Source organism: Ursus arctos, unplaced genomic scaffold (assembly GCF_023065955.2).
Source record: "Ursus arctos isolate Adak ecotype North America unplaced genomic scaffold, UrsArc2.0 scaffold_12, whole genome shotgun sequence".
Classification (NCBI taxonomy): Eukaryota; Metazoa; Chordata; class Mammalia; order Carnivora; family Ursidae; genus Ursus; species Ursus arctos.
Window position 1 is genome coordinate 43,083,963 of NW_026622786.1, and position 23,948 is coordinate 43,107,910.

General features: G+C 40.3%; 1 non-coding gene across 1 annotated transcript; it reads right to left on the reverse strand.

The window, feature by feature from the left end:
- Window positions 1–1,547: 1,547 nt before the first annotated feature.
- LOC113254878 (U6 spliceosomal RNA) lies at window positions 1,548–1,649 on the reverse strand. Its single transcript, XR_003315996.1, has one exon. It is a non-coding gene; the product is annotated as a U6 spliceosomal RNA (small nuclear RNA).
- Between the last annotated feature and the right edge of the window lie 22,299 nt (window positions 1,650–23,948).

Consider the following 23,948-nt stretch of genomic DNA (forward strand, 5'->3'; position numbering starts at 1 on the left):
ACTCTGCTTGTCTTTCCAATCCTAGCACAAAGCCCAACCACAGTGATGTCTAATCATCCATTTACGGATCTGTGGCTTCCAGTAGCATTTGAGCCCCTGGGGTCAGGGAGAATATCTGATTCATCTTTGTTTCTTTAGGCCTCCACCAGAATCCTACACATGCAAGGCATTCACTGAGTGTCTTTAGGATAAATGAATAAATTCCCCGAGTCTTATAGCATATGTATCTAGCATGATGGGTTTAGTCCTGGATGATATACTGAATATATCAGCAGGAGGGCTGTTTCCCCTCTGTATAGTGTTTCTTACCAACTGATTTAAAATTCTAAAAAGGATACTGTAGTTATCTTTCTATGAATCTTTTGGAGTAACTAGCATCGTTGTGAGATCACAGTTGGTTCTCGATAATATCTCGTTAAGTTGATTAGAGAAAAAATGTGACAAAAATAACTTAGGATAAAAACGGAGACAGGTACTTCTAAAATGGTAGTAAAGAATGCCCTATGTTTGCACATGTGTTTTGGTAAGAGAGAGAGGGGAAGGAGAGAAAAATTGAAGAAGATTAGAAATTATCTCCGGATCCTGCAGTGAGAATTTCATTTCTATTTTTTTTCTTCCCTATCACTGTCCTTATTTTTAGGATTCACAGTGATCTTTGAGGCGATCCCCACTGTCACTGTACCCTTCCCTCTTAGTGCAGGCTGTCATATTGCTTGACAGTTGCATATTTCTATCTAGTTGATACAACTTGCAAATACCTTCCTAAGCATCATTCCAAATCTTGAAAAAAATAACGCTAGCAGTTTTGACTTTGCATCATCCCCTAGACCAATAATAGAGCTTTAAAACCCTTTTTACTAATTCACACCGGTCTCTGGAATACTTTTTTTCTGAACATAAGCACAGCAGTGAATTAATTTCATCATGACTTTAATTTTTTTTTAAAAACCATAATCACAGATAATACAGTTAAGATGGCTAAAAAGAGTCAGTATCAAGCCAAAAGCTACACTATGATTAGGCAATATATCAGGACAACACCTTTTCTCACAATTCAAGTCAAATAAAAATGAGGAATAGAGAGCGAGGTGGCTGCTGAGACAGGAAATCTTCTATAGTTGTGCCCCTTTTGCATTAGTGGGGAGGGCAGGGCCGGAGCGTGAGGCAAGCCAGAAACGGAGTGAAATGTAGATCTGGTAGTGAGAGCAAGCAATTGGATTTGCATGCATTTTTTTTTTCTTTTTCAAATGGCTTATAAAATTGTTAAAAATATAGTCCAAAATCATCATCTTTGTATACATTCCTCTTATTCTCCTTCTCTTGTCTAGTGAAGTAAATACAGACACATACACATATACATATATATACACTACAATTATGATATATCAAGGTTTTCATTTGCTTTCTTTCTTTTTTTTTTTTGCTTTTTTAAACTTTTATTTTTAATCTAGTTAATTAACCTACAATGTAATATTAGTTTCAGGTGTACAATATAGTGGTTCAACACTTCCATACGTCACCTGGTGCTCACCACAACAAACACACTCAAAAATACGGAACGCTTCCCGAATTTGTGTCGTCTTCATGCAGGGAGCATGCCGATCTCTCTCTCGTTCCAATTTTAGTCTACATGCTGCTGAAGTGAGCCCTTGCGTGTGTTTTTTAAGGGAGAACTGGGGGCAAGTTCCACTTACTAAAACCTTGGGCAACTAAAGTTATCTGAGTCTCGATTTCTTCATGTTTTATTAAATTATAGCACGAAACCAGGACTAATGAGCAATATTTAGTATCGCAGTAGATTTTAATAGGTTGCAGCAAATAAGCTCAATCTTGAAAGAAATTTAATAAGGAAATATAAAATTCTACTCCTGTGACTTAAAAAAATGACCCTATCACCAAACACACAAACGCAGTAGTAATTACACATCCAGAGTGGGGCCAACAGAACATGTAAAAAAACAAAACAAACAAACAAAAAAAAGCTTTTAACTGTCACACACAAAAACTTTGCAGAGAAATGACATATGAATTAAGTCTTAGAGGACAAATTTAAATTCCCAGGAAAAGACTTTTGGCAACAGATTAAATGTTCTCCAGAGGGCTATGTAGGTAAAAATATTAGAGAAGAAGACTTTAGGTCATTGGAAGACATGTCTAACCAGCAGAACAGACAAGGATGAAATAGGCCTTTTCTGAGGCTAGTGAACTCCTCATGCCCGGAAGTATTCAAGCGAAAACTCAACTGAAGGTTGTATGGCATCATGGGTAATCACACGTCCTGGAGACAGATTGCCTGGGTTGAAATCCCAGGTCTGCCTCTTTTACAAGCTGTGTCTTTTTGTGCCTCAGTGTAAAACGAATGTAAAAGTAATGCCTGCCCCATATGATTGTTGTGCAGATTAAATAAGTAACACATGTAAAGCACATTAGTGCTATGTAAGCTTTGGACATTATTAATGATAGTATTTCTTGGAAGGATTATTGTAGAGGAGCTCCTGCTTTGGATGGGTTTGGTGAGGTAATCACAAAGGGATCTGCCTCCTCTAAGATACTATGATCCTATGTTTCTATATTCCCTGACTTTAAGGGATTGAAATTGCCAATCAATTGAGTACTCGCTGAAGCTTCTTTGAAAAACAAAACAAAACAATAACAACAAAAACCCATGTTTCTCCAAAAAAGATCTTCATCATCCTTTTTAAAATAGTAATGAATAGCATGTTTGAACAAGTATTCATATAATTATTTTATAACTCCCAAAAGAAAATAGCTCCCCTCAAACCAGCCCTTGAGCACCTCGGAGCAGCAGGGACAGGCAGAAAGGAGGGGGATGGGAATCAAAATTAAATTCATTTCAGAAGAAACCAGTCTATGAATGACTTTATAGTGTGACGTACACAAAATGAAAGATGATTTTTTTGGGCCATGATGAATATGTTCCCTTGCTGTGAAGAGTGAGCTTCATTGGGGGTCAAGATGGCAGCCCTAATGGGTGTCCACACCTTGAGGTAATGCAATAATTCCCTATTGCAAACAACTTCTTCACTGCTCTCACCTACCTCAATCCTCCCTGTCCCTAGTCCATTGTGTGCTACTGTCTCAGTGTTCCTTCTAAAACATCAATTACCCACCCCCCCCCCCAGCCTCATGCCACACAGGGGCTTCCTGTCCATCAACAGTATGACATGTAAATTCTTGGTCTAATGACTCGTCATCAACCATAGTAAAGTTCCCACTCTTTTCCACCCATGAGGTTTGTTTACATGCAGCTACCTGAGCTCCACCCAGATGTACTAAAATCAGGTCTCTGCAGCTGGACCCCGGGGTTAAGCAACTCAACCCAACTATCTATCCCTACTCGGTCGGCTGCCATGACAGAGGGGTCTTTTTTTCATTGCATTTTAAATGGAATGATGTTTGGCAGCCCTCACATGTACCTCCCTATCAACAGCAGCAGCAGCAGCAAGCACTTAACAAAGCCCCAACTGAGGCAAATAGCCAAAGACAGCTTAGCCCTTTTCTCTGGTACTGTGTCTTCCAGCTGAACTGGAGATATAACTCACGGTAGCAAACCTGAAACTGTAACTCTTGACAGATTAATTCCATAACAAAAATCAATCATGGCACTTGTTGCCGGCATACATAATATTTTGAGTTTCCTGTCGAGCACCACTGAGAATCAGACCTCCTTGACCTTGACTACATTAAAGGAATGCACTGATACAGTAATGTAATCAGCTGATCACCGCATGCGCCATCATCCCAGGTCTGTATAACAGTGATCAGCATTGAGCTCTTGTTTCCTGTGGCGCCTCCTAACCCAACCAAATTGCCATCCTTACTAGCAGAATGTCTCTTCTAGACAAAAATAGTAGTGGCAGCAACATCCTCAGAAGATCTTATTTTTCAACTGGTCACCTCAGGCGATATGTGAGCTGATTTGCCTGCTAGCTTTTCCCTGAGCAAATATCAGCCAGCCAAAGAGTGTGGGGGGAGGGAACACTGTAAATCCCACTCTGACCACAGATAGAATGCCCTCCTGTTCAGAAAAACCCTTGTTCACCCCTTGGGCCAAAGAGGCTAAATAGGAAAGGAAGCATGAACAGGTGGCTGGGTGAGCACATCACCTATATAATGAGCAACCTCCAAGGGTTGGGGTCATGGGGTTGCAAGGTGGATGGAATGGAGAGAAGAAAACAAACTTCTCCTTTTTAACATTAGAGGGACTAGATTACACCTGACAATGTGAAATGCATTGGGGGTAGAAGAACCATCTGAAGAAGGGCTATTGACAACTCCATTGAATTGCTCAACATGGTATGGGTCCAGATGGGTGAAGACTTTCATGGTTGATGTCACTTGAGAGGCAAAGCTTCTAAGTAGCCTAGAGTGAATTTCCCAGAAACCAAGACCACTCTTGCTGGAAACCAGTATTTTCCCAGAAACCAGGACCACTCTTGCTGATTTGCCCCATTTGATTATTTACAGCTAAAACAAGTGATATTTGGGCTGCTGGGGAAGGAGAGATGATGGGCCACCATTACCAGCAACAGATGCCTATAGAGAAGTCTTACGTATCATGTCTAACCAGAAGCACCCCCACACAAATATTTCAAGTATTCAAAGATTGTTTAGATACCTGCATGCCAAATGGAGATATTTTCTTTTCAAAGCTCTCAATTTACCTTTTTATAAAATGATCCTGTGGCAAAAGGGAAGAGCTAGTTAAGCATTTCATTATCTGACTGATATAATGAAGCGCAGAGCGACAGTGAAAAAAATCAGCATTGGGAAACATCTGTCCCACTCTAATGCTGAGAATGTCATAGCCTAGGACAGCATCTGCAGATGGAGGTTTTTAAAAATTGAAATAGAGGAATCTTCAAATAGCATGTTATAGAAATACCTCCGGGGAATAAACTTCAGGTAAAGTTTGCTCTTCAAACCTGTACATAGAATTTACTGTTCTTAGAAATGATAGTGTATTTGTACAAAGGAAATCATGTTCAGTTGGCAGTGATTTAATGAATACAAGGAAATTATACTAGAATTTACTGTGCATTGTCTCTTTCATGCTCAAGGCTTTCCGAAGTGTCTTACTAACAAGCAATTAAAATGCCGAGAGACCAGGGATGGTGGGCAATGGTAAAATATCTACTCTTATCCTGGTAGCTTACAAATTGCCTAGAAAGCTCCTTGGTTGCTGAGGAATTTTGATTGTGGATATCACAGCTGTCCCTTCAATTGTTTAAACAAGCAATGAGATCTGGGGTTCTCCCTAGTTAGTGGAATTTAAGAGAGAACTCCATTTGTATCTTCTTCTATTAATAATGTAGTGAATCAGTATGCACACGGGGCTATGCATTTATCCTGAAAATGTGCTGCCCAAAGTCACATCACTCAAAAGTACCTAAGCAAATAAAAACACTTGGCTTAATTATTTCTAATGTAAAATTAATAGATCACTAGTGTAGAAATACAGAAAATGCAGATAAGCAAAAAGAAGAAATAAAAACAATTTGTAATTTCAACTCAGGAAGAGTTAATTGGCACAATGCCTGATACATAGTAGGTGCTTCAGAAATACTTGTTAAATATTTCCTTCTTGTCCTTTTTAATGCAAACATATACATTGTTGAAATAAAAATTGGATCATATTGTACCTACTTTTCTGAAACCTGATTGTAAAAATTTTAGTACTAGATTGTAAATAGCTTTCCAAGTCATTAAATATTCTAGTAGTTTACACGACTGCTTAGTATTACATTTTGGGACAGATTTGGAGTAAAAATTAGACAACACTTAATAACATATTCTCATTCTTTCATCCATTCAATAAATATTTTTTTGAGCACTTACTATGTGCAAGCCTCTATTCTAGACATGTGAATGCATCAGGGAACAGACAAAACTCTTGCCTTCAAGGAACTTAAATTGTAGTTGAGGAAGACAGGCCACCAAATTGAGCATAATAACTAAATGTTTGAAGATGGTAAGCGCCATGGAAGAGAATAAAGCTGGTTAAATGGGATAGAGAGTATCTGGAAAATAGAGGAAGAGTAGTAATTTTAAAGGATGAAATTTAAATAATGTCTTGAAGAAGGAAAGAGATTTGGTCACAGGAGTATTTTGAAGAAAGTGTCTTTGGCAGAGGAAACGGCCAATGCAAAGACCCTACAGTTGGAATATAATTGGTATGCTCAAGGCTCAGCAAGGTGGGCAGAGCAGTAGAAAGAGAGTAGAGGACATGGTTGGAGAAGCACAGAGGGAAGAACAGGAATTTTGGCTTCTTCTCTGAGGGAAACTGGGAGCCCCTGCAGTGTTTTCAGGAGAGAAATGACACAATGTGACTTCTATTTTTAAAGGATCTGCCCGAATGCTGTGTTAAGAATAGAATGTACAGGAAAATGTGTGAGAGGCTATTGCAGTGAAGCAAGCAATAGTGGTGAAGGCTCAAAGCAGAACAGGACTGTGCAGGTGGTAAGAAGTTCCAGATGGATTTTGAAGGTAGTGCCAACAGTATATACCAATGGGTGGGATGTGGTGCGTAAGAGAGAGAAGCATGGAAAGGAACTCAAGGCATTTGGCTGATAGCAGCTGGAAAAGGTAGAATTGCTTTGTATTAAGATAGGAAGACTATAGGTGGAGCAGATTTCAGGAGGCAGAGATCAGGATTCAGTTGGGGGCATGTTAAGTTTGAGATGTTTCTTAAACACCCAAGTGGAGATGTTGAAGATATAGTTGGATTTAAGAGCCTGGAATTCAGGGGGAGTCCAGGAAACATGAGTCCAGGCTGGAGATAAATTTTGGGGGTCATGGACATAAAGATAGCATTAAAGTCAAGGGACCGGGTGAGATCACGTAGGTGTAAGTGTGGGACAAAAGAGAATCCAAAGTGTGAAGGCATGCCAGTGTTGCCAGGTCCACCATGAGAAGATGAAGACCTAGTGAAAAAGACTTAATGGGAGCCTCCAGTGTGTGGGGAGGAAAACCAAGTGTATGGGGTCCTGGAGGCCATAAAGAAAGTGCATTAAGGAGGAAGGTATGATGATGTCAACTGCTGCTAATGGGATCACTGCTACTAGTCAAGATCTTTGTGCGAAATAGGAAAAGGAGATGTGCTCTTGCAAAACTGCAGTTTGGCAAGTACAAAGTGGACTAAACTCACATGCACCTGTCCCCTTTTCCAGGAGCCTTGTGCAGACACAAGCTGCACCACCGTACGTAGTAACCCTCACTGCTGATGGGAAAGATAAGGACCAAGAATTAATCACTGAATTTAGCAACATGGATGCCAAGAATGCCCTTGACAGGAGGAATTTTGGAGGAGTGATGGTCACAGAAACATGAATGTTAAGGGTTTAAGAGAGAATTTGAACAGAGGCATTAGAGACAGTGAATACAGATAGCTCTATATGGGGGAGATTTGCTACAAAGAGGAAGAGAAGGCAGGCAGTTGCTGGTGGGGGGTATAGGGTCAGAACAATGGAAGAAACAGCAGTATATTTGTGTGCTCCTGGGAGTGAGGCACAGCATCATCTTCCCGCCTTGACCACTGCGGTGGCTTTCCAGCTGTTTGCTTACATCCACTCTTGCTTCCTATAGTCTTTTCTCCAAATATCCTGAGCATGATCCTCTTAAATCATAAATTAAATGATGTCGTAATCCCTTCCCATCACACTTCAAATGAAATCCAGTCTTGACCATGACCTGTAAGATCCTGCCTGCCTAACTCTGCCCCCTCATTTCCTAGCACTTGTCCCTTCAAATATGCAGCTCTAACCAAGCTGGCCTGCTCTTCCTCCAACGCATATAGCCTTCTCCCAGCTCAGGCTTCGCACTTGCTGTTCCTTCTACCTGGAACTCCCATATTTTCACAGGTCTCACTTCCACACCTCATTCGTGTCTCCACCCCAAACATTGCTTCCCCCTGACACGTATGGTCTCCTTCTCCCAAATTGTTACTGTGCTGTTGGCCTCTTCTTAGCGCTAATCACTACCTGACTTCATGTAATTCCTTATTGCTGTTTGTCTTCCTTCAAACATGCAAGTTCCATGCAGACAGAGATGTCTCATTTTATTCACATGTTTACCCCCAGCCAGTACAATAATGTCTGGCACATAGCAAACGCTTAGTAACTATATTTTACATACATGAATAATTGAAAAAAACACTACTATTGACACTATGAACACTTTAATGGTTTTTAATATATTGACATTAAGGGTCATGGTTTCGAGTTCTGTTGGCCTCAACAGATGAGCAGAGAGGAGCTCCAGGGTATACCCTTCTTTCCAGCATATGCGGGCATGTGCCCTGAAGATAGGCAAAGGACTTGGTTCAACCTAATTGAACTGTTTAGGACTAATGTAATGGAAAAAGTTTGGTAGAAAATAAAATCAGAGATGTCCTCTGTCCTGGTGGAAAGGACACTGGATATGCATCAGAAGGGCTGGATTCAAGTCTCCACTCTATGCGCCTGTGCTCTGTGCTTTCTGCAAGCCACTGTACCTCTCTGTGCATTTGGTCCCTAATTTTAAATTTGTGAGAAATAATACCTCCTGTACTTCCCTCACCTCATTGCTTCAGGGCCAAGTGAGATATTTGGGATAGTGCTAAACAAATGCGCATAAATATTGTCTCTGGATGAAAAGAAAGTGTTTGAAGTGAATCTAGGCAGGGTTGGTGGGGGGGAGAAGGCAGAGTTCTGCTACAGCATATGCACCATCTGGCTCTTTAAAATGTGTCCCTCAGGAAGAAAAATGAGACTATTGTTGAGTCTGCAGTAAAGAATCATTCCAAAAGTGATATTTTCCAACTCTAATAAGTCTGTGATCAAACAATCAGTTTCTGGGGTAAAGGCCACTACTTTCCACCAACTGACCTGGAAGCATGTACCATATATTTAATGTCAAGAGTGTGCAAGCATAAGCAGTTTCTGCTGCTAAAGAATGGAAAATAAAATCTCATGGTGTGAGAGACAGACACCCGCATCTAGCTGGGAACTGGAAGAGAAACGTGCCTCCACAGACCTCTGGATGTGCTGCCTGGCAAATGCCAGCCTGTCCCTGGAGTGACCAGAGGTGGTATTTGAAATGAAGCATCTGTGTACAGCATAGCTGCAAGAAAAGAGGAGCTGCCTGAAGGGATGTGCAAGCCGGGAATGGCGGGGAAGTAGGCATAGCTCAGGGCTCTCTTGGCTGTTCCCTCTCCCTCCCGGTGGCATTCTCCTCCTGCTCTATTTACCTGCTCCCGTTCCCTCTTCACCATCACCTTCTGCTGCTTACTCATGGTCTGTGCCTGACCCACTGGGGTCACTCTGAACCTGTATCATTCCATGTGCAGTGGCCCAGATAACTAAAATAGCCTCTTAGTTTCCTGGGTCCAAATATTTCTAGGGAAATCTTTTTGGCCCAGCTCACCTAAACACTTTGAATCTGGCCACATAAATCCTGGGTCCCTGCTCTCTTTATTTTGGACTGCCCTTGAGAAAGGTGCTCATCCCTGGACTATAGCTGTGTTGGGTGGTATAGAATGTGGCTCAGCTCATTGGCAGAGACTGTAGGCTTGGACAGATGTCCTGAGAAAGGATTAGGTGACCCAGACATTTTAAGGGATACCTTGTTTAGGTGAGGGCCTATGTATGTGTGTTGTCCCCACAGTCTTTTGTAGAGCCAATGTTTTTTCAAAAAGTAGAAGGCTGTTAACTTGAAGAGACAGGTTCAAGAGGTTACCAAATCTCCCACTTGAAATTTTCTTCTTGTCTATCAATCTAAAATATTTTGTGTCAGGCTTATTAATTTTCAAGGCTAACAAACTGGTTTCTAATGTGCCAAAAAAGGGCCTGGACATTAAGTCCCATGAAGTTGTAAGAGCTGTTTGACTACACACACTTTTCTCATAGTAGGCTTGGGCTGCCCACACTGTGTAGCACAACTGGGGATCCTACTATGCTGTACGCTTCCTCTGATGCCCACCCGCCCAACTCTGATTCAGTTCTCCAAGAGGTTCTTCTGGTTCCTAGCAGTAAGAAATGGACATCACACTATGACCTCCTATTTCCAGGAACATCCTTTTGGCTGTACATACAACCAACATTTGGCAAACATTCCATACAACCGAGGAAATGCTATAACCCTTTCACCTGCCAGATTGAAAATAAAGGCTTCCTTGGACAGATGGAGGAGATCAGGGCACTCTGCTCTGACCATCAATGCCCCTGACACCATCCTTCTATAAAAATGAATTCTTGTGTCATTGTCATAGAGATGGAAGCTGGAAATTCTCTCCTCTTGGCCCTTAGCTACCAGCACTGCCTGAGTGTGCAGCTGGCCCAGGGCTTGGACGATTATGTGGCCTCTTGAGAAATTTTCTCAGAACAAGAGTGGGGCTTGGAACTCTACATCCCAGGACCTGAAGTACAGTGAAGCTCTAGTACCCCAGCCCTTTCACACACCGTTAACAGCCAGACAATTGTCTTTGGGGATTTTCTTGAAGAGGGGGCCTCTAGAGGTTTTCTTGGTCCTGCCCTGTAACCAGTCCAGTTGCCATTTGTTTAAAAAAAAAAAAAGGAGGAGCCCTGGTTCTGCTCAATTAATGGGGCTGATTGTGTAAGGTTGCTGTAACTCCCATTCATTCCTAGATTTCTGCACTGGTGCAGGGAGGCATTCACAGACCTCTAGCTGGCAGGCAGCCTCTTTATGGTTGAGAGAGGCACCAATGAAAGATGGAGTTTCACACCTCACCCTGACAGTTTGATACCCCTAAAGGGTATCTTAGGAAGCCTGAAAGTAGAGTCTTTAAATAATGGGTCTTTCTGACCAGGAAGTCCAGATGAAGATGAGAATGATGATGATGATGATGATGATGATGATGATGATAACATCAATAAGCCCCATAAATACCTGGGAGTGTTAAGTGACCTGGCTAGGGTCACATATATAGTAAATGGCCCCAGTTATAGAGAGGTTTCCATGACCATTAAGGATAAACATGCAGGTGTTTGAGAGTTTTACATGTGCATAGATGATTCAATTTTTCCAGCCCAGTTTCCTTTCTGACTTTTAACAGGGGGAATATTGACTTAGACGCTAGATATTTAGGGACTGAAAGGATTCCACCTCTCTTTCCATCTTGAACCACTCTCTATTTGTCTACAGTATGCACTGGGGGGTTTGGAAGAGAGAGTCAATGACAGGAATCTCCCTAGAGGGCTGACCTGTGCCTGTATTTACTCTTCAGATGAGGGACACTGGCCAAAGAAGGCATACATCTTTGCAGGAAGGATGGCTTTGGGGGTTCTGAAGTTGAGCTGCCATGTACAGTTGGGCAGTTTGGCACTGCAAAAGGGGCCTGGCTTAAATAAAGCATGGAAGTATTAAATTACATGCCCAGGTCATAGGATTGGTGATTGACAAAACTCCTAGCACAGTGCCTGAAAAACAATAGGCCATCAATAGATAGTTATTCAGTGAACGAGACACAGAGTCCAAATCTAACTTTCTATTCCAAAGACACTGCAGTTTCCATTTAAACAGTCTGCTTCCATTTTCAATGTCTTTCATTAAATAACCCTGAGAAAAAAAGGCATTCTTAATTTTACTTGTTATCTCTGAAACAGAGACATCTTGTTTCAATAGTAAAGAATCACATCAGAGCGATGCTAGTATAAAAACGGTAGGAACTTAATCATTTTGACCATCCTCCTTGTGGGCCTGGAATTTCCTTTGTGTTTGGCAGTGGAATACCAAATGAGTCTAAAATTAGCTTCAATGAATATCGGAAGAAAAGAATCCCACTTGAGATGATTGTGTTGCCATGAATATGTTGGCAGACCAAGGTGTCAGTCTCCGCTGCTCCACTCCAGAGCAGCAGATCAGATGGGGATACACAATGACTCTGACCTGAGTGGGCCGGTCCTGAGATTCATCAGGTAAGCTAATTCAGGACTGCTTCATGTTTTAAAGGCCAGTTAAAAATGATGACTGTGGAATATCACTGTAATGCAACCTGTCATAGTTTAGAACTCAGCATACAGTTAAATAACCTATCCAAGGATATTATCTTAATCAAGTAGCATAAAAGAGCTTGTCCACTAGTAAGGCATACCCATAGGATGTTTGGGTGCTCAATGAGCACTCCACTTAGTATTTAATGGGGGGAGAATAGGTTTAATAAGGTGTCTCTTGGATTTAAAAATCTGAGAATTTTTTTCTCTCTCTTCTTCTCTCCTCAACCCCTTCTTCCTCTGCCTCCCTTTTCTTTTCTTTCTTGAACTCCCAGGATCAGTGAAATTTGTAAATGCTGCCAAAATTCTTACCCACTATAACTATGTTAGTAAAACACTCTGTAAAAAAATGGAGCCATTGAGCCCAGTTTAAACCTATAAAATAACTCCCTCCCCAACCCCCTCATCCCCCCACCGATTGTCTCTCCTCATTAGTTGATCTCATTCAACAACAGGGTGAATTTTAATTATTTTTCTTATGAGTGCAGGCAAATGCTTTGCTGCCTACTTGTCTTCTGGCCTGTCTGTGGATGTTAGGAACTGTAGGGAATATTGGCAGAAGGAATATGGCGAGGCCAGGGCAGAGGGTGCCAGAAACATGGCTGGAACTTATGTTTCTGCATCCCTGGCCAGAACGGACTTATGAAGCCACGTAGGTATGCAAAAGACCATCGCATCTCCAAGGTGCCTTATTTATCCTTGAGGGTGAGGAAAGGCTCACTCTGGTTCTGCTTCTGTCTCATTGCATCTTCCTTTTGTTATGGAATCACATAACCAACAGTAGGCAGCATGGCATGGGGACCAGAAGCAATTGATGCACCATCCAGAGCAGGCTCGTGTCCATGAAAGGACTCATCACAGAGACCCAGTGGTCTGGCCTGGACTAGAATGAGATTTTCAACTTGTTGGGCCCCAGCATCTCTCTTCTTCAAAATGGAGAAATTGATCATTGAAAATGCTAACTGATCTTCAAAGTCTTTCTAGCTCTGCACAAACTTACTGAACCTAAAGCATGATTTTCATTATGTTCACCAAGTGCCCATCACCTGCACATCACCTCTGATTTTTCCCTTGGGTATATTTATTGTCTTAAAGGTTTCCCTCCCTTACCCCCAAGTTGGAGCAACTTAAAATGGAATAAGAGTTGTCACATATCACATTTGAATGATGTCTCAGTCATACAAAAGCACTCTGTTCTCTCATAGGAACAGCATGCAAAATAATTCCTTAATTAGTTTAGGGGTTGTGAACAGGGTGAAGAGAGATAGAGGATGAGAAGTGTTATAAAAATTTCTTTTAGTTTAAGCAGAAAAGATATATTTCTCAGAAAAGACTTATTTCATAAGATTATCACTTAGCAGTTTAGTAAGTTTTATAAAATGTAGATTCCAAAATGGTAACTCACTAGCCACCTTCAGTTAGTCTTTGGTAAGTGTTGGGGGCATGGTGAAAAGTAGACTCCCCTTGGAATCAGGAACAAGTAGCCCTAATAACCCCACAGCTTGTGGGCGATGCTTTTCTGACCATGTCCCACATTAACAGGTCATGTGGAAAAAGTGCCATCTTGGTTAAAGCCAATTGAGTAGTTCAAACCATAAATCCTGCAACCCAGAGATCACCTGTGGGGCTTTAAGTTTGGTGAATAGAATACCAATCTAGAAAACCTTCCACATCTAGAGAAAATTACCTTCAGCTGCATGGAAAGCATGATGAATTTCAAGAAATATCATTCTTTGTTTTAGCATTTGATGACTAACACCCTATTTAACCTTGAGATACTGATATTGCAGGAGCCAAAGTGAGGTTCAGTGTTGGTGTGTATAATGATAAAGCTGCTTTGTTAGTGACAGATTTACGTGAGGGCTATTATGTTATTGTTATTATTATTATTTTAAAGGCATTTCTCTTTTTAAGATTTTATTTACTTATTTGAGAGACAGTACAAGTTGGGGGGGGGGTGGGCAGAGGGAGAAGAAGAAGCAGGTTCCTTGCTTAGCAGGGAACCAGACTCAGGACTTGATCCCAGGACCATGGGATCACGACCTGAGCTGAAGGTAGTCATTTAACCGACTGAGCCACCCAACCACCCCTATAGTACGATGATGATGATGATAATGGTGATGATGATGATGATTGATGATTTTATTCTGATATTAAGATAGAAAAAAAATATACGTAGGCGGATAAGCAGATCAAGCTTTTTGTTTTGATTTGAAAGAGATTGAAAGACATTTTCTAAGGCAAAGTATTTTTTAAGTCCCTTTTGTTTGAATGAATTGTCCTCCTACACTTTTGAAGGCTATTCTGGTGTGCAGATTATAAGTTTAGGGAAACTTTTCAGTGGCATGATTTCCACTTGATAAGACTGACTTCTGTAATCATCTTCTTTTCCCTTTGGTTTTTGCTTGTGAGACACACGTCTTAGCCTTTCAGCTTAGGTTTTACACACTTTTAAAATAAAGCCTTGTCTTGGAAACACAAGAAGGCATGCCACCTCCAGTTGGGAGCGAGCAGTTCTCTGGCCTTGCTCAACATGGCAGTACCAGTTTAGAACTCAGATTTGGGGCCAGTGTCAGGAGAGCTCTTGTGCAGTATGGAGACCATCAAAGAAGGTCTTAAAGCTGGAAATTACTTCATTGAGGCTGCAGTTGGAGCCTGCAATGACAGCTTGGAGTTTTAGGCTGTTAATATCTCTAGCTGTTTATTCCTCCTCTTTTTCTCCCTCCTGTAAAGGAGCAACACAGGAACAGGCAATGCATCTACTATACATGGAATTCCCTTTTCAATTTTCCCAGGTCTTTTGAAGATACATTTTCTCTCTCATGCTAGGTCTTCTCAGGTCCTCAATATCAGACTAAGGAAATCAGAAAGAAGATTTGAGGTGTTCAGAGTCATTTCCAAGGAAAGATGATGTAAATATCCAGTAGGGTAAAGGAGAACAAAAGAGAAGGTATAGACCCAGGAGGCAGTGGAAAACAAACTTAAACAGAAACTGGCTTGAGGCACAATGAAGTGGAACATTAGTCAGGAAAATGGAAGAAATCGCTAACAAAATTCTTCTATTAGGGATGGTCTCCAGATGTACAGGCCATGTGTTTGGTCAAAATGCATTACATCAACATTACTCCCCAGAACTGTTATCAGAAACCTTTAGGGAATTAAACACTGTTTTTACATAATTGCCATTTACTTAATCTTAGGTGGTTTTGGTGGTGGTAAAATATTTCTAATTTAAAATTTGACATTTTAATCATTCTTAAGGTCTAATTCAATTCAATGGCATTAATTATATTACTAATGTTTTATAACCAACACCACTATATCCAAAACATTGTATCATCCTAAAGAATCTCTTTAACCATTAAGCAATAAATCACCATCCTCCCTCCGGCCCCAGTAAGTCCCTGGTAAACTTTAATCTACTTTCTGTCTGCATGCATTTGTCTATTCTAGATATTTCATATAAGTGCAATTATACAACAACTGTCCTTTTGTGTCTGGCTTATTTCACATACCATAATGTTTTCAAGGTCATCTATATGGTAACATATCAGAACGTCATTCTTTTTTATGGCAGAATGATATTCCATTGAATGTATATACCACACTTTGTGTATCCATTCATCTGTAATGAACACTGGGGTTGGTTAATTCTTTAAGGGATGGTTTTAAAGTATCTTTGCTGGGGAGAAGAATTTCCAGATCATCCTGGCTGCTTAGTTTGGTGGGAACCACATTCTTGCTTTGAGTTCTAAGTCAGCAGAATCACTTCTGAACTTGTTCTTGTTTTACCAAGGTGAACTGAAGGTTATTGGAGTAACAGTATTGCCTCAGAGCCCTGAGTGAGCCTAGGTGGTAAACATTGCTCAGCATCAAGTCCAGAAATAGAAAAGAGGTGAGATTCAAGAGAAGAACAAATGACTGAATTAGCCACTGAGAGAGTTAACAGGGGAAACTGTGTGGTCTTAGAGCTAAGGATAATGAATCAGTCAGGGATTCATATGGGAGACAGACCCATTCTTAATACATAAAGCATAAAAGGATTTAAGATGGGGAGTTGGTTGCTTCCAAAATTGTCAGGAGGACTGGTGGAGTGGATATGAAGAGAGCAAGACGAGGCTCTCAAAACCCTTCTTCACGGAGTCCTAAGAGAGCTAAGAATTCAAGAACACTCCTTTGTGCCAGTGATCTGGGGTTCTGGAACATGAAAGCATTGCAGATGGTGCTGCTTCTGCCCCAGCCACCTTCATGGCAATTGCCTTGCAATCCCTATAAAGTTGGAAAATGGACTCTGGATAATACCTGCAGAAATGTCTTACATTGTACAGCCTTGCTTGCCAATAAAAGCAAAAAGGTTATCTGTTTCACTTTCACCTAAGTTCAGTTTGCTCTTATCTCAGGAGCCTTTGCCTTCCAACATGGTGGAATGAACTTGGATAGCATTGCACTTCCCCCCAAATTAGTCTCATGGGCACCAAAGGTAATTTAGGCCGAATTAAAGGTCATGCATTCCCTGATGTGATTTTCTTTCTTTTTCCAGTAGGATCAAAATACAAATAGATTGTCTAGGGTTATTCACTGAAATCTGAAGTTTGTGAGGAAAGAAAATTGAAAATTTGAAAGAGATCTCATCACTTTGTAAATAATTTTTTTAATTACAAATTTATAGATGGTGATGAAAAATAGCATTTCCATGGTAGTGAATTTAAGATGAGTGCCTGGGTCTATGCAAACAGAGAAGAACTCTGTGACTTTAGAGAGAGGTTTCTTCTGGGGTAAAGGGTGGAGTTACAACTGTGGGAGACTAGGGCATCCCAGGCAGAGCTCAGCAAGCTCTGGAATGAACCTTGCAGTTTCCAAGGAAGAGGTTCTAAGTTGGAGGCTCAGAACACGTCTCTGACGCTTTCTAACAGGATGAAAATGGCCGCATTTTCCTCAGGTGTCAAATGGGCTTGAAAGAACCCATTCTCCCTAATTTTCTCAAAGGATGTTGAAAAGCCTAGGTGAAGTAAGAGCTTTGAGAGTATTTTGTAAGAACAGTCAAGAGCTAGCCATATGTAAGGTATTGTTGCTATTGCTTTTATCATTCTTTCGAGATTAATAAAGTGCCTTATACCACAGAATGCTCCATGTAGATAGATTTTCAGTAATTGCAGTTGAGCTACATAATGAACTCAACGCATATTCGTTGTGTTATGTGTCAAGACATCATGCTGGGCTGGGAAAGCAGAGACAGTTCTTGCCCGTAAAGAACTCCTCATTCCAAAATTCCAAAAGACCCGTAAACAGTATGCCCCCTAGATACATATACAGATCATTTCAAGGCCTACTGGAAAGAGCATTAATTAAGAAATACACTGGGTACTGTGAGAGCACAGCAATGGGCACCTTATTTGGCCAAGGGGAGCCAAGAAATGCTTGCTAGAGGAGGGGAGACAGAGAAAGTGAGGGACAGTGGTGCCCTTTGGCACTGGTGACCAAAGCTTTTATTTTTTTCTTTCACTAAGGAGATCAGTTCAGAAAGAAAAGAATTTTTTTAAAGATTTTATTCATTCATTTGAGAAAAAGAGTGAGAGTGAGGAAGCATAAGCAGGGGGAGCAAGCAGAGGAAGAGCAAGAAGCAGGGAGAGCCCGATCTGAGGACCCTGGGATCACGATCTGAGCTGACAGCCGTGCATATGGCTAACAGACTGAGCCACTCAGGCGCCCCACAAAAATGTTTATAAATCACATTAGAAACGATTTTAAAGTAGGAAATGTAGTAAAGTTGAGCCTTGAACAACGTAAGTTTGAACTGCATGCATCTATTTATATGCAGATTTTTAAAAATATAGTACAGTACTATAAATGTATTTTCTCTTCCTTATGATTTCTTAATAACAATTTCTTTTCTCTAGCTTACTTATTATATGAATACAGTGTATAATACATATAACATGCAAAAATATGTGTTAACTGACTGTTTATACCCTCAGTAAGACTTCCGGTCAGCGGTAGGCTATTAGGAATTAAGTTTTGGGGGAGTCAAAAGGTATACATGGATTTTTGGCTGCATAGAGAGTCAGTGCCCCTAACACCCACATTGTTCAAGGGTTAATTGTACTTTGTGTCAATGCAGATTTTGTGTTTCCTCCTGTCACTGAAAGATTTTTGGGTTTGGATAAAATTTTAGAAACTACGTTTGGCGTACTTCACAGTATCTAGTTGTGAGTAGTGTCTTTGCAGAAGTTTTGTAGAAGTTGAGATCTGGTAGTGAGGAGTGACTGGACATGGTTTACGTGGGGGAACCAAGTGGCAGAGTGAATATTTAGCCTTGAGTCTAGAATGACCTTGAACAGTGCTATCCTGTAATGTTCTCACTGACTTCAGAGTCTTCTGGGAGCAAGATCTAAACTGCCTGCCAGTGCTTAGTAAAGGGTGGTTCTTCTCTAAAGAAAATAATCAAGGCCCCGATTAGACCTTTAAGTTAGGGAATATCTGGGGATCAGTTTTCCAGCTTCATGTTTCCATATGAAAAACCTCAACTGATGCATTTGGGGACACCAAGTTCACAATGTTCAGTTTCTTCCTCTCCCTGGGGTCTTTGGAGAGAGCAGTTGACAGAAAGTATAAATTACGTTGTGCTTTGCTCCTCGCCTCCAGGGGAAGCCTCTGGTTGTTCCACACGTCTGCTGACTGTGGGTGGGCAAGTCTGCTTACATCAGGATGAAGAGTTGCCAGGCCCACTATCAGTAGGTCTCAATCACTGGTCTTCAATATCAGCTCTCATCAATATCTCTCTGACTTTTGGGTCTCTCTCTTTATTGATTCTAAATGTGGGTCTCTTTTTGGTTCTGAACTTGGGGGAGAAAGGGAGAGGAATGTTAAGGAATAACCCTCTTAAACCCTTATAGGTGCATGTTAAGAGGCTTTTCCCCACTCCCCAAGCCCATGCTGTATCATAGGGTGCACCAGTGAGAGTGCAAATGCCACATCCTGAGTGGCTGGTTCTGCCAATGATGCAGCCCTCCGGGGGTGGTTATCTCTCTAGCTCAGGCTGTGACGTCATCAGTTTGGAAGGGGCTTTTGTAATGCATATGCTTTTCAAATGGATTATTAATGAAACTTAATTTTTAAAGTGGTATCCAGAGAAATTCCAAGGTTTCACGTAACTTAGTTTCATCATAGTGTTTCATGTAAGGAAACACAATCTAGCAGCAAAAGAATGATTCTATTTTTCAGGCTCTGTAACAGTCACCTTACATAAATTATCTCATTGAATTCTCACTAGAAGTATTTTTCACCACATTTTATAGATGAGGAACCACACATGCACATGTGCACGCACACACACACACAACACACACAAATAGAGAATGACTACATTGTGCCAGGTACTCTGCTAGGGGCTAGGGCCAGAATGGTGAGTGAACAGTAGTCCTTACCTTCTTGGAGTTACAGTCAAGTGTGTGGAGGCAAGAGGAGGAATATATATATATATATATATATATATATATATATATTAAATTATATAAATATATATAAACATATATATATTAAATTATATAAATATATATAAATATATATATATATATATATATATAAAATCCACACTGTAACTAACAGAAGCCTTTCAAGGACTGGGGAGCAAGGAAGGTTTCCTTGAGGAAGCCATATTTCAACTCAACCCCAGTATGTTTGGTAGCAAAGCCTTTTCAAACCCCAATTAGTTGAGAACTGTTGAAGTCATGAATTTTATGTTCCAACAGACCTGGATTCAAATCCTAGGGGGTTTTGTTGCTGTTTTTAGGGTTTTGGTGATTTTGTTGTTTTGTTTTGTTTTGTTTTGTTTACTATTTGTGTCAAACCAAATAATTTTCAGTTTCATTTTCATAGAGTGGTGAAGAAGATGATGATGATGACGATGATGATGGTGGTGGGACAATTACAGCGATCTCATAAGGTGAGGATTAAAAGCAATTAGATACGTAAGCATTTAGCTCAGCGTCTGGCATCTGGATTTTCTTTTCTGTTCCTCTTGGTCTTGTCCACTTTTTCCTTCATCTTAGTTAGGCAGCCTTAATTCTGATTCTCAAGAGCCTGGCTGTTAGTCTTAAAGTCTCTTTCCTTTTGGAATGTCCCTTTTGCACGGGACATTCATGCAGATGGGATTGCTAGAGGTATGTTCTCCTACCCAAACTCCCTAAAGTGGATATGTAGATTAGGTGCCCACCTTTCAAACAGAAGATCCATTGCTTGTGAGAAAAAGCCACTCACCACGAACCAAAGATTAAAAACAAACAAACAAATAAAACAAAACAGAATAGCTTATCTCTGAACCATCCTATCCAGTTGTCCAGTGTTTCTCAGCCCTGATCCCTTGGGGGTTTACTTTTCTTAGGTAGGTTGCAGACCTCTGCTCATTGCCCCTGGTTATGCAGCTCCCTCTGCTTGCTGTGCAGGTTGTGGCCACCTTGCTGAGCCTGGCCGCCCAGGACACAATTACTGCCAATTGCATTGGGATATTTTGTGTGAGAGAATGCCCTGTTACAAAGCACACAGAGGGAAGCAAAACACTGATTATTTAATTTGCATTGTTTTTCCATGAATCTAAAGAAACTCCCTTCTGCAGGGAGCGTGGAGGCAAATGATTAAGACAAAACAACAGAATAGAATAAAATAAACCTACTTGCTTAAAAGAAAAGGGTGGGGGGAACTCCTGGAAGCAGAAGCAGTCATAAACAACAATGTTATTTAAATAATACTATATCTCTCCTGCCTTATCATTCTGATTACATTCAACTAATCTACAAAATTGAAAGGTAATGAGCAGTATTTCCTTAAAGCACATTAAATAATAGTGTCAAAATGCAAATTTATTCATTAAGTATAGATGAGTGTGTTAAATATTCATGAATTGTTGTTCACACTATATAATTAATCCCATGGTCTTTGTGTCCAAAGCATTGAGAAGATAAAGGGTTGCACCACCACTGTTACGAAATTATATCACTCCCCAAAATACCCCTCAGGGTAAAGGTCAGACATCTCGCGGATCTCAGTCTGGAACTTCATTTCATCAATACAGTACATTGTATCTTAGTAGGGACGTGGTCATCTGATGACACGGATTTATTTTTCCAACTCCTGCTGTCTGATGATCTAGGTGGAAAATAAATATTTCAGGCCTGAAGAAGATCTTGCTTTGCTTGACTATACTAGATCTGAGATTCTCTTACTTTCTGACCTTGGGCAAATGGAAGCACTTTATAAAAGTCCCCTTCTTAAACAGAAAATGTCATGTTTCTACTTCCTTTCCTACTCTTCCTTTTTTCTTCCTTCCTTCCTTCCTTCCTTCCTTCCTTCCTTCCTTCCTTCCTTCCTTTTTTCTTTCTTTCTTTCTTTCTTTCTTTCTTTCTTTCTTTCTTTCTTTCTTTCTTTCTTTCTCTTTCTTTCTTTCTTTTTTTTCTTTCTTCTTCTTTCTTTCTTTCTTTTTTCTTTCTTTTCTTTCTTTTCCTTCCTTCCTTCCTTCTTTGTGTCAGATTAGTCCTTTCATCTAGGATAGAGCACTGTAGTTTTATAATCTTTTGAAAATACAGACCATTTTCTCTATATGGCCCATCTCATCTAGGGCCATGTGGAGTTTAAAAATCATTTCTCTCCCAAAATGGCTAATGTATCTTTGTGAGTTCTGAAAAGTTAAAACCACCCATTCATAGTGTTTCTTATTTACTTTCTAAGCTACTTGTATTACTGTTTATTTTGATTCATGAGTATTGTTGGTCTCTGAAGAAACTCAAATGCAAAATAGCAAATGAAAAAAATTCAGATTTTTACCAAAAGTTGAAGAAGCCATAAGTTTTATTCCTCCTTTTATATCTAAGTTTATTAATAAACTTTATAGTGTTTGGAAATTTTAAAGCTAGAAACCAGGTTTTTCCAATTCTGTGACTTATTAGTAATGAACTAGCTATGCATGATGTCTTTTATGCAAAACGATATAAATGTAATTTTATGTCTGTATGGATTGGATTCTTGTTCTCAATGCTTTACCCTCCATATATTATACTTTTACAACCCTACCTTTTTTCATGTGATTTGTGCAATATATTCTCCAAGAGTAGCCAAAGTATATTTCTCTGCTCCACTGATGTGGGACTTAGCCATATAACTTGTTTTGTCCAATGAAATGTTGGCAGAAGTGAAAGTGGGCCAGCTCAAAGCCAAGGCTTTAAGAGGCATCATGTGCTTGTACTCTCATTCCCTTATGCTTTTGTCATTCACCATAAGAAATACACGTCCCAGGGAGCTGCTAGTCCAAAAAGTATGAAAGGAAGAATGGATCTCTTTTACGCTGGAGCCAAGACCAGCTGAATTCCATACAAACTCAAGCATACCTGCAGATCTGTGAAGGTGAACACAGATGTTATAATAGGCTACTGGGTTTTGGAATACGTATGTGTTTATACTGATAAGTATACACAACATAAAATTCACCAGTGTAACCATTTTTAAATGTGCGATACTGTATCATTAAGTACATTCACATTGTTGGGCAACCATCACCACCATCCATCTGCAGAACTTTTTCATATTCTCCATTTGCATCTCTTCATCCATTAAACACTTATTCCCCTTTCTTCCTTCCACCAGCCCCTAGCAACCACCATTTTACTTCTTCTTTCTATGAATTTGATTATTTTAAAAACCTCATATAAGAGGAATCATACAATTTTTGTTCTTTCGTGGCTGGCTTATTTCATTTAGCATGTCTTCAAGGTTTATCCATGTTGTAGCTTGTGTCAAATTCAATTCCTTTTTAAAGCTGAATGATATTCCACTGCATGTGTATACCACATTTTGTTTATCCATTCATCAGTGGACACTTGGGTTGCTTTTACCTTTTGGTTATTGTGAGTAATGCTGTTATGAATATGACTGTACAAACCTCTATTTGAGTCCCTTCTTTCTCTTCTTTTGAGTGTATACCCAGAGGTGGAATTGCTAGATCATACCGTAATTCAATGATCATTTTTTGAGGAATATCCATATTGCTATACTGTTTTTCAAAGCTGCTGGACCATTTTATTTTCCCACCATTTCACACATCACTTATCATGGCAGCTCCATTTGAATTTGTGACTCCTGGGAAAAATAGAGATGTTCGGGAGCTTGGGACATTTAACTTTCCCAAGTCCCCAAATTCCTTGTGTGGCAGTGGGCAATGAGGAGTAGTGGAAAGAATCTAAGATTTAAAGTCCAAGAATCCTGAGGTCAAATCATGTTTCTGTCTTGGTCTTTTGGTGAGCCTGCACAAATATCTCAACTCTTCAAAGGCTCTGCTCTGTTATTTATAAAATAGAATTACCCATATTACAGGGTTATTGTGAGACTTACATGAGATAATATATATGAAAATGCCTAGAGGAGCAAAAGGAAGCCTTTATATATATGAGTTCCCTTCCCCTTCTGCTGCCCCAGACTGTCAGTGTTTAACAAGGACAACAACAGCAGCAGCAACAAAAACTTTCAACTTCTGAGTGCTTATTGAATGCTAAATACTGTGTTAACTACTTTATAATCACTATCTCAAGACCCATGACTTCCAGTAATGCCTAGGGTAGTCTTCCTATGGATAGCCACAAGGCAATGTTCTTCCATCTTCAAATTTTTGCTTAAAAGTCATCTTCCCAATGAGACCTATCCTGACCACCCGCTGTTTTTTTTTTTTTTAAAGATTTTATTTATTTATTTGACACAGAGAGAATGAGCACAAGTAGGGGGAGCAGCAGGCAGGGGGAGAGGGAGAAGCAGGCTCCCCGCTGAGCAAGGAGCCCGATGTGCGGCTCAATCCCAGGACCCTGGGATCATGAACTGAGCCAAAGGCAAACACTTAACAACTGAGACACCCAGGCACCCCCTGACCACCCTTTTACTTGTGTTTTGTCTCTGTGTTTCACT